Genomic DNA, 16,256 nt, shown 5'->3' with positions numbered 1-16,256 from the left:
CCATCTTTGTTTCAACCAGTAATTATCTACTTAATATTATTTTGTTAATAGAAACATAATTGGTTTTAGTAGCTAGGCAGCCACATGTGGTGTTAAATAAATGTGGCTGGGCAGCAACTATTGCTAACTATTTTGTGGCTTTTTGTTGGACTGTTATGTATGGTTGTTGGATAGACTTTATGTTAGAGATGCTGTTATTTTGTAGGGCTGTTAGGCTGTTATTATGGATGCAGATGCACACAAGTGATTGTTGGAGTTAGAATATTGTCAAAAATCTGATGTTGCCGATGCACACAAGTTGGGTTGTTATTTTGAACAGCATTAAGTTGTACATGTAAATGTTGGGTTGTTATTTTATTATATGTTGTTGGGTTGTGATTTTCTCATATGTTATTTTATTATATTTTGAGTTTATTATATTATAAATATGGGATTATTATGGATTGTACATATGGAATTTTTATTTACATATGAGATTTTGTCATCTATATACATATAAGATTATTATATTATAGATTGTTAGATTATGAATATGAAAAGGAATGTGATTATTGTAGGTTATATCACATTAGAAAAATAAAATAAAAAAGTAATTATAAAATAAAAATTATAAAATAATAATATTTTATTATTATAAAGAATGTGATGGCTAATCTAATGTAGATTTTAAGAATTAAGTGATTAGTTAAAAAATAAAAAGTTACATATTCTTCAAATTTTGAATATTAGGACAGCCAATCCAATGCCAATGCTCTAACAACTTGATGTGTGGAAGCTCATCATATGAAATTATATAAATAATTAAATTTATATTTTTTTTATCGTTTTAAAATAAATGATAATTTCACATTATATTAGCTAAAATTTAATTAGAATTTTGCTGTCCCATTTTCTTAATTTTCCTCAAAATTGACATTATCATTTCAGTGTAAAAGTATGGAATATTTTGATCATTTACTTACTAATTAGCTGATTTTTAGAAGCACGCTAAAACACTCCCTACACATTATAGATTAAGTTCAATGGAAAGATTCTCATGAAAATCCATAAGAGCACTGGTTTTCCTTAATTTTGTTCTACAAAAGAAACATACATCTTTCTATAATTGATACTTGCTAAATATCTGCATACATCCAATTAACATGGAAATAAACCATCTTACTAAAATTTTACTTGGAAGCATAATATCAAATTATTAGAGGCATATTTGGGTAAAGCCAAACATTTTCAAATATAAGGGATAAAATATCTCAAACCCATAATGGATATCCAAGCCCAATCCAAGGTAGGGGGACTCATAAAGAAAAAAAAAGAATAAAAAAGACAAAAGGATGAGAGAAGAAAATGTGTCAAGAGGAAAAAGATGATATGTGATATAAAGGAAAATAGATGTGACGCAAGGAAGACAAGAGGCAAAGGATAAAGGGAGAGACTAGGCCACTTCAGCCAAGGGCTCTAGGAGAGGACTTCGGCGCTAGAAAAACTTCAACTTTCTTGAGGAAGCTTTCTCAACCTCACAACCATAGCACCAACGACAAGGCCACCTTCAAGAGACAAATCTCGGATCTTTATTATACAGTGAGGATAAGAGATTATAAGAGACTGTAAAACAATCATATTATAGCAAGCCAGCATAAACCACGTAAACACGTCTGTCTCCATCCCTTTTATTTCTCTGCATTTATTTCTAGCTTACTACAATGGATATATGTACGGTCACTGTACAACCACACCAGTGACCGATCAAGGCTCGAATAGACTTCGCGGTCCGAAAATGACTTTTTCTCGCATTTCGACTTGTTGCGTCATTTTTAGGCTTTAACACTAAAATTCCTTAAAACTTGATTTTCAAACATCACTCAAACACAAAATATTTCTCTATTTCAAATTTCAAACTTTTTATATAATTATTAATCAAATGTGAAAATCAATACAACTTTTATCAATTTTAAAAAATATATATTATAAAATTATATTCAATTTACTTTTTAACTTTATCTTTTTACTTTTACAAACTCTAATACAAAATTTATTTTAAAAAATATTGTATTTGAACATTTTCTCTCTTTTTCCAAGGCTCATTAAAACATTTTTACTCAAATTATTTTATAATTATTCACAAAATTTGAAAATACTTTAACCATCCAAGCACGCCCTTAATATATCATATTTTACAATGTACTCACTATTTTAATTGACATCCCATAAAAATCATTTGCTTTATTTTTATTTTCACAAAAATCATAAAGGGAGCATGTGGGAATGTTAGGTAAACAAGACCACTCGACAACTAGCTTGAGATCGATTCAGTCCAACTCAAATTCGACTCAGTTAATTTATTTAATGAGACATTTATGAATATAAAATTATAATAAATTATTAAACCATATAACTCGTATAAAACTTGGCTCGATTCGAATAACTTTATAGTTATTGCCTTATATTTATAATGGAATTATTTTAAACAGGTTGCTTGTAAACATAAAATACAGCACTAGATAGATGAAAAACTCAAGCTCGACTTGTGTTCGAATACAAAATAAATAAACAAGGCTTGACTACCCATTACTCATTTAAACTCAACTCATTTACAACCTTAGTGAATGGCCTCCATATAACTTTTAGAGTTAAAATTGATAAATATTATAATCTAAACTAAATGGCTAAATGTAGGCTAGCTTTTCTATTGGCCTAGGCTTTTAGAACTTGGTATAAAAAACTAGAAGTTTCAAAAGTATAAGGTACCGGCTAAATATTCATGTCTTTTACCCCTCTCACTCTCCTGTTTTTTCTCAAAGCAAATACCCCAGTCCCCAAAAATTCCAATGCTGGATTTTTCGCCCGAGAGGAGGGGGAGGCTTCGACTTCCGCCTTCTCCACCTCTTTCCCTATCTACCTACTCTATTCGTAGAGCTATTTCTAAATTTTTAGTTGCTTTTGTTGTCACTTCCTCCAACGCCTTCAAAGACCAATCTGTAGTTTAATTTATTGCAACTTTCGAACACACGCATCATATGAGAAGGTTCCCAAACTGTCAATCCTTCTGATAGAAGTAGCAATGTATGTGTGTCATGAAAGCAATGCATGGGGCACAAGTGCCTCCCTTTTTGGGAGCCCATTATGCCACACATGCTTGATTAGAAAATTTCCCATTCTCAGATCTTCCAAATCTAACCATTGTTGCCGCACCGAGGTAGGTGCATGGGTCCTATGCACTGACATAGATTCTGGTGTCTCCAAGAGTTAGCTAAAACTATAATCTGTCCATTTGTACTTCTATATTACTCATTTTTGTTAATCTAGTTGCTACAATAAACTTATAACCAAGTAAAAAAATTCAAACCATTGGTGCCTGTTGATCACCACCTCTTCTTTGGTCTATTGGCAATCTCTTTCTTCCACAATTTACGAGCTTCACCTTTTTTACCTTTGCCCCCAGCATGAGAGCCACATGTATTCTTTTGGGAGAGTCTAAAGTTTTGCGACGACATACAATACGATGGAGTTAGGAATTTTTTCTGGCCTTTTTATTAGTTGTCCTACCTTGCCACAAGATCATGAAGACGAAGAAGTGGATCTCCCCAACAGCCATTTTAGAACAAAATGTAGCCACATAAATCATCATGACCTCCAATCATGGGATTACAATTCCTTTGTTGGATTGTACAAATACCGTTACTTTGTGCAGCTCCCCCTTGACAGGGTATGGAACATTTATTTTTTCTCAATATCTGTTTCTTTTTTTATTTTTCTCTAGTGCAACACTAGTTGTGAAAGGAAAGAATGTTTGTCGGGATCTCTTATCCCTTATTCATGTATTTTTTATCTGTTAATTAAAATATATCAAGCTTACTTAGAAAAATAAAAACAAAACTATTAAGTTCGAATTAAGGTGAATCAATGGTAACTAACACCTAAAGGTGGGGGTCAGTGTCGATCCAAAATTCTTAAGATGAAAAATATAGATCCCTGGGAATGCTCTCATGTTATATTATGCACAAATTTAAATGCCTCGATAGAGATTCATACATTTCTTTCTTTTAACTTTTAAGATCTAAATTAGAGAGAGAAAACAAAAAATGAAAGGAAAACGACACTATGACTGCTAAATATACCCATCAAATATTATCATCCATATATTTTTATTTATTTGTATTTAATAATTAAGAAAATGACTATTAGTAAATTTATAATTTTTTTTATTTTTTTCTTAATTGTTAAGGATGTTTAAAAAATATTTTAAAAAAAGAAAAAGAAAATAAAAAACTCATTTGTACACTATATATAAACGATAAGATCTTTAAAATTTTATAGTATAAATCTTTAGTAGTATTTAACACTAAAAAAAATGTTGATTGCAATAAAGATTTAACACATTTGGACATTTGGATTGAACATGAAGTGGCATCATTTGCAAATCATGTGATGCATTAATTTGTAGATCAACTACTTTTGTTTTATGCATTAGTAATCTACTTGATTAATTAATTAATTAATTATCTTACCAGCCTTCATTTTAAAACAAATATGCATCTGACTTGAGCTGGTACTTTGTCATAAGATTTTTTTACTTTCTTTTAATGATTTTTTTTTCTCTGTACTTCTTACTAGGGATGTATATTCTTCCACATCATTTAAATCTTTTTAATGATCTAAATTAAGCCACGTCATCCTAGACCAGCATTATGAAATTTATATATACCCTAAATCATTAAATTTTGACAATTTATATAATGTACAAACAAGAGCGACGATCCATGGAGGTGATTAGCTAATTAAGCACCCTTTTAATTCAAGATTGTGGCCAGCAATTTGAATTTGACACCTCCATTTTTAGTGAATAAAATTAAGCAATGCCTTTTTGGTTTATTATTACCTTAACCGGCTTCATCATTGCAATTCATGGTAGTTTTCTTTTATTAATAACAAACAAACTTCATTGCCATCCATACAACCTGTTGGATTACATGTTGGAAAGATTCCCACCAAATGGATAGAATATATCATCCGCATGCCAAGCATCATGTCTAGCTTATAATCTGTGAGCATCTTCGTTTTTCCATGTGTTCAACATGTTGGATTTTGTAGCTTCTAAATCTTTGCATTAGTTATTGTTGATTTTTTACTCCTTCTTTAGTCTCACACCTGTGGGAAGATAATAAAGGTCATAGGCTTAGGCTTATAAATAAGAGGCTTAACATCTTAGTTTATGTACACCAGTTGAAAGCTTATTTAGTAGCTTTTGACTTTAGTTAAATTCCTCTGTTGATCCTTTTTTACAGTTAAAGTTTTGCTAGTAGCAAGATTTGTGGGTGTATTTGGGGTGAGGAAAAAAATTGTGTGATTATAATAATTTCTCATATAGTGGATTTTCTTCTCCGAGTCAATGGTTTTTCTCCTGTTTAGGAGTTTTCACGTATATATTTTTGTACTGTTATTATTTCTCTATTTTTCTTATTATTCCTACAAATGGTAGATCCTAGCGAGGTGAATTTTGGGAGGTCTAAATTTTCAACAATTGGTATCAAAACCACTAAGTTCTTTTTGTGGGGTAGAGATTTGGTGTGGTAGTGTGGATACATACAATCTAAGGAGGTTTTGTCTAGGAGATTGAAAATTTTAAGCGTGTCTATTGTGACCCTCCAATATTTTCTGAGAATTTACTTAGTGAGGTACTATTCATTTCTACGGTAAATTCATCAAAATAATGCGAGGAAGTATGGCTTCAAATCTTTTCAATTTTTCATTCCTGAAGTAGGGTTTCCTACTTTACGCCATCCCCCCCCCCTCTCTCTCTCTCCCCTCTTCGAGTTTCTCTTCAAGTTGCTCTTCAAATTTCTCTTCAATTATTTCGTGAAGGACATAAGAGAGGAGAACCATAGCACTATCTGCTCAAACCTCTCTCTCACTTGAAATCGTGAAACCCTAGCTGCCATGTATCTCTTGAATTTTAAGCTTTGGCTGCTATCTCTCTTTCACTGTCGTGTCTGTCTCGCTGGCGACCTTTCGGTAAGTCTCTCTCCTGATCTGTAAACAATGAATGTAAATTTGGGTAGATATGGTAATTTGGTGAACTTGTCGAATGGGTAGCAATAAATAGGTAGGGAAAAGGCAAACCCAGATAAAAATAGTTAGCAATAAAAGGAAATGAATGGAAGACAATATCAGAGTTAGCTAGAAAATGAAAAACCAACGAAAATATCTTTATAACATTTTGTGTGGAAAATGAAAGGAAAGCAACCCAAAATAGAGTGTGGTACAGAAAATGAAAAGGGGAAAAAAAATGAAAACGACCCAGAAAATGCAGTTTTTTTAGGGTTTTTTTTTTTCCTTTAATTACTTTGTTGATTTGGATCTGTTTTGATGAGAATGTTTCAATGAAAAAAATTTTGAGAAATATTTTGTGGGTCAGATCTGGGCTAGCATATGTTAAGAGAAAGGTGGGATATCTAAACTCTGTTTTATGTTCTTGTTTATTAATTTCGGTAAGAGAAGTGGCTGGCTGTCTAGGGATATTTAGTTGAATGAAGACTCTACAAAATATTTGTTTGTGGGCGTATTTGGAGAAAAAAAATGAGAATCCATTTGTGTGCTTGGAATATGGGTCTATGAGTTTGTTTGTTTAATGATGAATGAGTGAATTATTTCATTTTTAGGCTCAAGTTTTTTAGGGTTTATTGATTCTCATCATTTGTTGGTAAAGCGTATTCTCATCCTCATGAATCATTAAGAAGGCACTGACCTGAAGATACATTCAAGTTTTTTAGGGTTTTGTGATTCTCATCATCTATTGTGATTCTCATGAAGATGATATAAATATCTTAGGGCCATCTAATTATTCACGATCCCCTTTATTCATCTTTTACTCAGGCAATGAGGCAAAGAGATGAGGACTTGGAGTAAACTCGAGGAACTGGAGCAGCTTGCCAAGGGACGAGGACTTGGAGGCATTTTCAACATCATACATAATAATATACAGAAACTGGAAAGGTAGCTAAACCAACTTGATTTGAACAAGAGATTGTTCTAATAAATTACAATTTTTGTGACAATTTCTAATGTATTGAATAGTTTCCCTTCAGCAAGGGGAAGCTTTACCCAATTGAATTGGGCCAATTCTCTTAACCATGGGTCATCTTTCCAGATTGAGTTGTGGCTTTGCCCATCTCATTCGTAAAAGAATAAGAAATTCGAAATGCGACTTCTAAATCCAACTTAAAAAATAAAATAAAAAAAGGTTCAAATCCGGAATCAAGATTTTCAAAACCCGGATTCATCCGGGTTCCGACCCGGGTCAGACTCGACTAACACGATCCAAGTTTGGAATTCAGGTTCCAGTCCAGGTTCTCTAGTCAGAATCCTGATGAACAGCCCTAAAAATAGGGGATTGACTAGTACATTTCACCTTCTTTAAAAAACTAGGTAAATGTGTAAGCCACATAAAAAAATATTTTTAATAGTGGACTACATTCTTTCTTGAAAAGTGTATGACCTTGCACACTCTAAAATTATATCTAATATTATTTTATAAAATATTAGTGATAGATTGCAATATAATTCAACTGAAAATCAACTGTGAAGGTGGTTTTTGTAGGCAGTCTTCAAAAAGCCCAACCTAAGATTTCTAATATAGCCGTGAGAGATTGTCGTTGATAGCATTGCACCAATTGTTGATCAATTATTGTACTTGAAGATGGCTTTTGTCTTTTATTCCATAGACTTGGATAACATAGTGCGTCAACTTTGGATTTTAGGTAAAATTGTAAGATAGGTGGGAATGGAAAAACAATTTGATCACATCTTTGCAAGGGTTTGTGGAGTATGTAGATTTGTACCGACCTATGGCGCTCACACGCCTATTAAGGAGGGGTATATGTAATGCTTTAATAGAATGCTTAAACCACATTATCTATACTCTAAAAAGATTAGTCAATAATACAATTCGAGTTTCATTGGAATATTATAAAGAGTAAAAACTTCTCATTTCCAAACAATATGGTATCTTATATACAACATACTCTTATCTTTATCATATGGGCTTTCAAAATCTACTCCCTTAAATTCCCAACATCCTCATCGGGCCTGTTTGTTGTAGGTAACACGTCTCAAGCCTCATATTTCTTGTTGGAATAGGCTCTAATCCCATTTGTAACGGCTTAATGGAATGTCCAAATCACATGACCCATACTCTAAAATGATTAGCTAATAATATAATTAGAATCTTATTGGAATATTATAAAGAGTAATAATTTCTTATTTTTAAATAATATGAGATCTCATATATTACATACTCTTATCTTTATCTTATAGAGTATCATAGTGTAGATGGTCATATCTAAAAGATTTGAAGTCTAAACATCTGATGTAGCTGCGCATGTGGCAGTCGGAGCCTCGGCAATGGATGGCGCTGCAGGCCCACTTGCCACTTTGGATGGCACGAGGCACACTCCCTCACTGTTTTTCATCACTTTTTGCTCCTTGTAAATCAGCAATTTAATAGTGCAACGCGTGTAGTTGGCAGGGGCCAAAAAGGCGATAAACAAGCTAGTTCTTATTCCCAAAGACTCTTTTTATGGATTTTTAGATAGAATATAAAAATGATGTATTTTTTATTGAATTCTCCCCCAATTCGCCCTTGTTCTAAAAACTTCTATACTAGTTCTATTCCAACTCCAAAGTCCAAACCGAGTTAACTTGCATTTTTCTCCCCTCGAAAATACTTATCACATGCCAAACCAAACATAAACTTCCTTTGAATGTTCTTATCTATAAACCCAACGTACAACCACAACACTCTCTTACCTATTTTAAAACCAAAACGATCTTTTATGCTTAGAAGTGCTCACCCAAAAAGAAAGAAAAAAAAAACATAAAAAAAAAGGACTAACGTCGTGTCCAAAGACATTCACAAGTCACAACCTTCAAGGTACAATATTGTGGACTTTCATCTTATCAACCCGAGTGATTAGAGAAGTCTTGGAGTTCCCGAACCCCAAGAACCGATGCTCCTTAGGGCTGAGCAAAAATCTGAAAATCCGACTCCGACCCCGACTCCGCTCCGGCTCCGACAAGTCGGAGTCGGAGTCGGAGTTTTTTCTCGAGAAAAGTCGGAGTCGGAGTCGGAGTCGTAGTCCAGCCGGATCCGACTCCGACTCTGCTCCAACTCCGACTCCGCCCCTCCGACTCCGACTCCCTATTCCGACTCCGACTCCGACTCCGCTAGTGTACATGTTTTGTAAAAAATATGTGTTTTTCTATATAGTAATCATATAAATATAAATATATTAACATCATTAGTTAAATCCAATAATATACTAGCAATTAACACTAGTTATTAGTTATAAACTTATAGTAAATAAGTTAATAAATATTATTAATTTACTATATACTAATAGACTAATAGTATTAGACTATTAGTATATAGTAAATTACTAATATATATAATAGTATACTATTAGTTGTATATATTAAATTAATATCTTTAAGTTATTATCTATTAGTAATTTAGTACTAGTGTAGTGTTATCACATATTATTAGTTACTAATTATTACATCTAGACTATCTAGTTATAAGTTATTAGACTATAGTAAATAAGTTAATAAATATTACTATATATTAAAGACTAATAGTATTAGTAGTAGTTTATTACTAATATAATATATATATAATAGTATACTATTAGTTAATATATATTAAATTAATATCTTCTAAGTTATTATCTATTAGTACTAGTGTAACTAGTGTTATTACATATAATTAGTTACTAGTTATTACATCTAGTTATTACATATTTGTTATAGACCATTCACTATAGTAAATAAGTTAATAAATATTACTAATTTACTATTATACCATATACTAATTTACTATTATACCATAGTCCATATACGAACTTACTAATAGACTAATAGTATTAGACTATTAATATATAGTAAATTACTAATATAATTCAATAGTATACTATTGAGTTACATATATATTAAATATATATCTTTAAGTTATTATCTATTAGTACTAGTATAACTAGTGTTATGGACATATTATTAGTTACTAGTTAGTAGTTATTACATCTAGACTATCTAGTTATTAGACTATAGTAAATAAGTTAATAAATATTACTAATTTACTATATATTAATAGACCAATAGTATTAGTATTAGTGCATTACTAATATATAATATATTTATTAGTATACTATTAGTTATATGTATATTAAATTAGTATCTTTAAGTTATTATCTATCAGTACTAGTGTAACTAGTGTTATTAGATATTATTAGTTACTTTTTTTTGAAAGGGATATTATTAGTTACTAATTATTACATCTAGACTATCTAGTTATTAGACCATAGTAAATAAGTTAATAAATATTACTAATTTACTATATATTAATAGACTAATAGTATTAGTATTAGTATATTACTAATATATAATATATTTATTAGTATACATTTTTACTAACTTAAATATATTTTTACTAACTTATTAATTTATTTTTACTAAATTATTAATTTGTATTTTAACTTTTTTTTTCCCAATTTTTTAAAAGTGAAAAGTGGAAAACCCTAATGGGTTAGGCTGAAACGGCGCCGTTTCAGCCTAATCCATTAGGGTTTTCCACTTTTCATTTCCCCCCCCCCCCCCCGGGCCGCCCCCCTGGATTCCCTCCCCTCCCCCTTCAGTGTTTAGTGCCTTCACAGCTTCACTGAAAGTCTGAGACTCTGAATCATTTTCTTCCTCACTCCTCAGTGCCTCACTTCTCATCTGAACCCGTGCCGTGCCGTGCCGTGCCGTCGCCCCTCCGACCTCCGTCACTCCTCTGAAAGCCCATTCTTTGCAAAACCGAGGTGCCTCTCTCTCTCTTTCTCTCTCTATAATTTGTATATCTTAACTATTTTTGCATTATTTTTGTTCATTTTCTTGATAGTTGTGGATATTAGGTTTGTTTGTGTGCTGGAATCATTGGATAGTTGTGGATTTTAGGATTATTGTGTGCTATTTATGAAAGGCCATGGGTTTTCTTCATGAGAGATGGATGGGGGTCATGGGTTTAAGTGTACAAATGGTTTAGAATTTATTGAAGTATGGAATTTGTTGTTAGGATCTACTATGAAATACACTAAATGTTGTTAGGATCAATCTCCTTCAGTAGCCCTTGATGATCTGAAATGCTATTACTTGTTTTTTCCCATTCCTCTAGTAAGCACTAAGCAGATTCGCAGAAGCTTTTAACCCAGTAAGCACTGAGTTCGCTCGAGCTCAGTGTCGAGTGAGGGTCGAGCGGCACACTCTGCCTGAATTCGCTCGAGCGAGGGTCGAGCGGCACACTCTGCCTGAATTCGCTCGAGCTCAGTGTCGAGCGAGGGTCGAGCGGCACACTCTGCCTGAATTCGCTCGAGCTCAGTGTCGAGCGAGGGTCGAGCGACACACTCTGCCTGAATTCGCTCGAGCGAAGTGTCGAGCGAGGGTCGAGCGAATTACTCTGCCTGAATTCGCTCGAGCGAAGTGTCGAGCGAGGGTCGAGCGATGCAACCACATTTATAGATTCATAGGACATTTTTTCTCATTACTACTATATAAGTATATATGTATATCATATAAGTTACTTGAGTAATCTTTACATTAGTTCATGAATTTATTTTCTTTATGTTTATCTTATTTGTTGTGCTCTACAGTTCTAGTTATTAAATAATGGATATGGAAGGCACAAACACTCCTACATCCACAGGTGCATCTTGTCCTGGCATTCCAGCCCCAGAACAATCGATTGATATTCTCATTCCAATAGTTGATGAGTCTAGCGGACCAATAGGCTCTTCAGTAGGTACTCCTAGTGCCTTTCATTCTACCCCTCGCCCTCCACCTGGTAGTAGAAATATTAAGAATAGGTCTGAGGTATGGTCCCACTTCACAAGAGTGCCCGATTGTGATCCCGAAGAGCCTATAGCTACTTGTAATCATTGTCATAGGCAATGGAAATGCCATCCCAAAAGGCAAGGCACTTCAGCCATGAAAACACACATCCAACTTTGCCCCAAAAACCGTAAGAGTAAATTGGATAAGAGTCAAACATTCTTGGTCCTGGAAGCAAGAAGTGAAGGAGGGGAAGGGGAGAAGACCTTAGGGATGGCCAAATATAATGAGAAAAAAATACGAGCTGCCCTTGCTAGGATGGTGATAGTGGATGAGCTACCATTTAGATGTGTTGAGGGAGAAGGGTTTCGGAAATTTGTTAAAGCCCTTGATCCAAGGTTTCCTATTCCTTCTCGATTTACCGTAATGCGTGACTGTATGAGGGTATTCTTGAGAGAGAATGATAGCTTGAAGAAAATGTTTTTTACCACCAAACAAAGAGTATGCCTAACCACCGACACTTGGACTTCTATCCAAAATATTAATTACATGTGTGTGACCGCTCACTTCATTGATAATAATTGGAAGTTGCATAAGCGGATCATTTCATTTGTTCGGATTAGCGACCATAAGGGGGCAACGATTGGGAGGGAGTTGGAGGAGTGTATGCTTGATTGGGGCATTGACAAAATCCTCACAATTACAGTGGATAATGCTACCTCTAACGACTCTGCTATTGATTGGTTGAGAACAAGGGAAATAGGAAGTGCGGATTGTATAGCAAATCACGAGTTTATTCACATGAGGTGTACGGCACACATCTTAAACCTTATTGTGAGTGAAGGTTTGAAAGATGTTGATGACTCAATTGTAAGGGTCCGAAATCTGATTAAGTATGTGAAGTCTTCTCCCCAAAGACTTGCCACTTTCAAGTCTTGTGTTGATAGATCAAAAGTTCAATGCTCTAGTTTTTTGACTCTTGACGTGCCTACTAGATGGAATTCGACTTTTCTTATGTTGGACGTGGCTGAGAAGTATCAAAAAGCCTTCCAACTTTTGCTTGATGAAGATCCCTACTCACGAGTTTATTTGTCTGAGGATGGACATGGGAGAAAAGGTCTAGGAGCTCCTAGGCCGGATGATTGGGAGACCATAAGAAACTTTTCGAAGTTTCTTCAAATATTTTATGGTGTTACATTGCGCATTTCTGGTACACTATATGTCACATCAAATAATTATGTCCAGGAGCTTATTGCCATTCATAAACACTTGAATAATTTTTGTGACAATAGTAATCGACGATTGAGTTCAATGGCTTTCAGAATGAAGACAAAGTATAATAAATATTGGGGTGATCTTGAAAAAATAAATCGGTTGTTGTTTATTGCTGCTATTCTTGATCCGCGGTTTAAATTGGTTACTCAAGCATATTGGTTCAAGAAAACATTGGGTGAGGCGAAGGGTGAGGAATTTGTTACACTCCTCAAGAGGGATATGGAATATTTGTATGAGGCATATGTAGAGTTTGGTGGTGGGTGCGTAACTGGTGCTAACAAAACTCAAAGCGGTGAAGCTAGTGTATCAATGGGGAGTAGTAGTACAGTTACAAACTATGATCCCTTGGATTTTTTGAGGGAGTTCCATAAAGAGCATACAGCATCTTTGATGGATTGTAAGTCAGAGTTAGAGCGGTATTTATTGGAGAATATTGAGATTCCTACGGGGAGTTTCGATATTTTAATTTGGTGGAAAGTCAACTCTACCAAGTATCCAGTTCTTGCTCTAATGGCAAGAGATATCTTGGTCATTCCTATCACCACCGTTGCATCTAAGTCAGCATTTAGCACAGGAGGCCGTGTCCTGGATCCTTTTAGGAGCTCTTTGGCTCCTAGAACTGTAGAAGCTCTCGTGTGCTCGCAAAATTGGTTGAAGTCTACTCCCATATGCTTGAGTCAAAATTATTCTGAAGCCATTGATGATGCAGAGAGTTATAAGCTAGACTCAGGTAATGTATTTAGAGATTTTTTTTAAGTTGTTATATGAGTTGATTTTAACATTTTGTAATACTAATTTCCTATACTTTAACATCTTAATGCAGAATTAGCCAATTCTATGGCCAGCATACTCCGTGAAGAGGATTGACAATCTTGTTTCTGGTATCTTATTTCAATTTTGCTTTCTTTATTTTTATAAATTTATATGATATCTTATTTCTTTACTAATTTTTTTTTTTTTCAGGCACAAGTTGAAAAATTACATTTTTTGGACCTTTGGTTATGTATTTTTAATTTTAGGTTGTAATTTTGGACTTTTGGTTATGTATTTTTAATTTTAAGTTTTAATTTTGGTTATGTATTTTTTAATTAACATTTTGTAATTTTGGTTATGTAATTTTAATGTATGTATTTAGTTTTAATTTAGTTTTTAATTTTAGTTGCACATTTGAATTTAGTTTTATTTTTTATAGTGATAGATTTTGAATTTAGTTTTATTTTCTAATGTGATGATTTTGGTTAGATAAATTAGAAATCTCAAATTATATTTAAAAAAAAAAATTGATATAGAAGTCCAAATCCGATTAGAGTTGCAAATTGTAAAATTGAAATGTTAATTGGGTTAAAGAAAAAAGGCCCAATAAAAAGCCCAACTCCGACTCCGCTCCGACAAGTCGGAGTCGGAGTCGGAGTCGGAGCGGAGTAGGGTGTAAGCGGAGTCGGAGTCGGAGGTCGGATTCGGCCTCCGACTTTGTCGGAGTCGGAGTCAGAGGAGGCCAAATCCGACTCCGGTTCAATCGGTGCTCAGCCCTATTGCTCCTTGCTCTTATTCATACTGTCCAACGCACCCACCACGCACAGCATCAAGTCCGCAAACCACCACAGCCCAACCTCCTCCAACTTCGTGGGTTGCAGATGATTCTTCCTCATAATCTCCTCCCACACTGGTCCCTTGTCCTTCATCATCTCCACCAAGCTAACTTTCTCACCCTCCTCAAATCCATACTTCTCAATCCCAAATCTCTCCGCCAACACCTTCCAAAGATGCTTCCACTTGAACACGTCCCCGTTGTTGCAGTTAAACGCTTCGTTCCTTGCATTCGGTTCTACTGTTGCCCATATCTGCTGCTCTGCAATAAGATCAGCATCTGAAGCCACTGAGTACCCTTCCCAGCTCGCTTTGCTTCCAGGGAACTTCAAAGGAAGCCCCTCCTGCTTGCATATTGCTGCATATACACAAAGCGTGCCTATTACGTTCATCATGCTATAGGGGGAAAATCCGAATATAACGTTGGGTCGGTGAATGGACCAAGTCAAGCCTTGCTTCTTCTTCGCCTCTTCAAACAAAATATCCTCCTGGGTGTAGTAGAAATTCGGCACGTTCAGTCGGGGCAAGTCCTCCGTGAAAGGTGGCTCGTGGGGTTGGATCTTGCCAAAAGACTCGAAGGGTCCGACGTAGTGTTTAGCTCCCGTCTGGAGGCAGATGTGGCGGAGTTTCGGAGCGTTCGGAATCAGAGCACGGAGCACGTTGTGGAACATAGCGCCGTTGACCTCGCAGTTCTCGGCCTCGGTTTGTCGGCTAGCCCAAGTGACGTAGAAGATGTGGGTGACATCTGCTAATTGAGAAAGCTTCGGTTTCCTCTGAGTTCGAGACGTCGCACTGGATGTAATGGACTGGATGCTTCGCATTCCACTTGGGACGAGGACGACGCGCCACGCCATAGACCTTCCACGGGCCTCCCGGAGTTTCAGGGAGAGGGAGGATTTCGGCGAGGCTGTTGCCCACGATTCCAGTCACGCCGATCACCAGGCCCACACTTTGGTAGCTTCCTGGTGGTACTGCTTCTTCAGCTTCGTTTATCTTCTGCAAAAAACAATAAAAGCTGAGTTAATTTGCAAAGAAACAGCAAGTGGGTGTATTATATTGAGAATAAGCATTGGGGAATAAAAAAGGTTTTTGCCTTTGTAGCACCAACAGCTCTAGCCCACAGCCAGTTGATCATGATTATGAGAATATGGGATAGGAAGAAATAAAACGATGAAAATTGAAGGAAGAAGAGAGTGGGGTTGGAAGAAAGAGTCCAGCTGACTCCCAGTCGACCTTTAATCCAAATTCCTAAGCTTTCTCCTAGTGGTTAATTATGTAGAAGCACTCTGCTCTAACTTATATATGGAACAAAAAGCAGAAAAACCGATCTCAAAGATGACCCCAGCCTTGACATCATTTTGCCTTTCTGGGAGGTTATGGAACATTCGTTTGGACCGTTTGGTACTTGTCGTAGAAAACGTTTCCAGGAAATATAATTTACGTTGTAATTGTCGCGTAATTATTTTAAAAATAATAATAAATTATAAAATTTATATAAAAAAATTAATTTTTTAATAATAAATTTTAATTTTTTAAAATAA

The 16,256-nt window shown here is 34.9% G+C and overlaps 1 pseudogene; it reads right to left on the bottom strand.

The window, feature by feature from the left end:
• Nucleotides 1–14,558: 14,558 nt before the first annotated feature.
• LOC122297420 lies at nucleotides 14,559–15,968 on the bottom strand (annotated as a pseudogene).
• Nucleotides 15,969–16,256: the final 288 nt, after the last annotated feature.

The sequence above is a fragment of the Carya illinoinensis genome, chromosome 15, assembly GCF_018687715.1.
Source record: "Carya illinoinensis cultivar Pawnee chromosome 15, C.illinoinensisPawnee_v1, whole genome shotgun sequence".
Taxonomy (NCBI): domain Eukaryota; kingdom Viridiplantae; phylum Streptophyta; class Magnoliopsida; order Fagales; family Juglandaceae; genus Carya; species Carya illinoinensis.
This window is presented reverse-complemented; position numbering and strand designations above follow the sequence as displayed.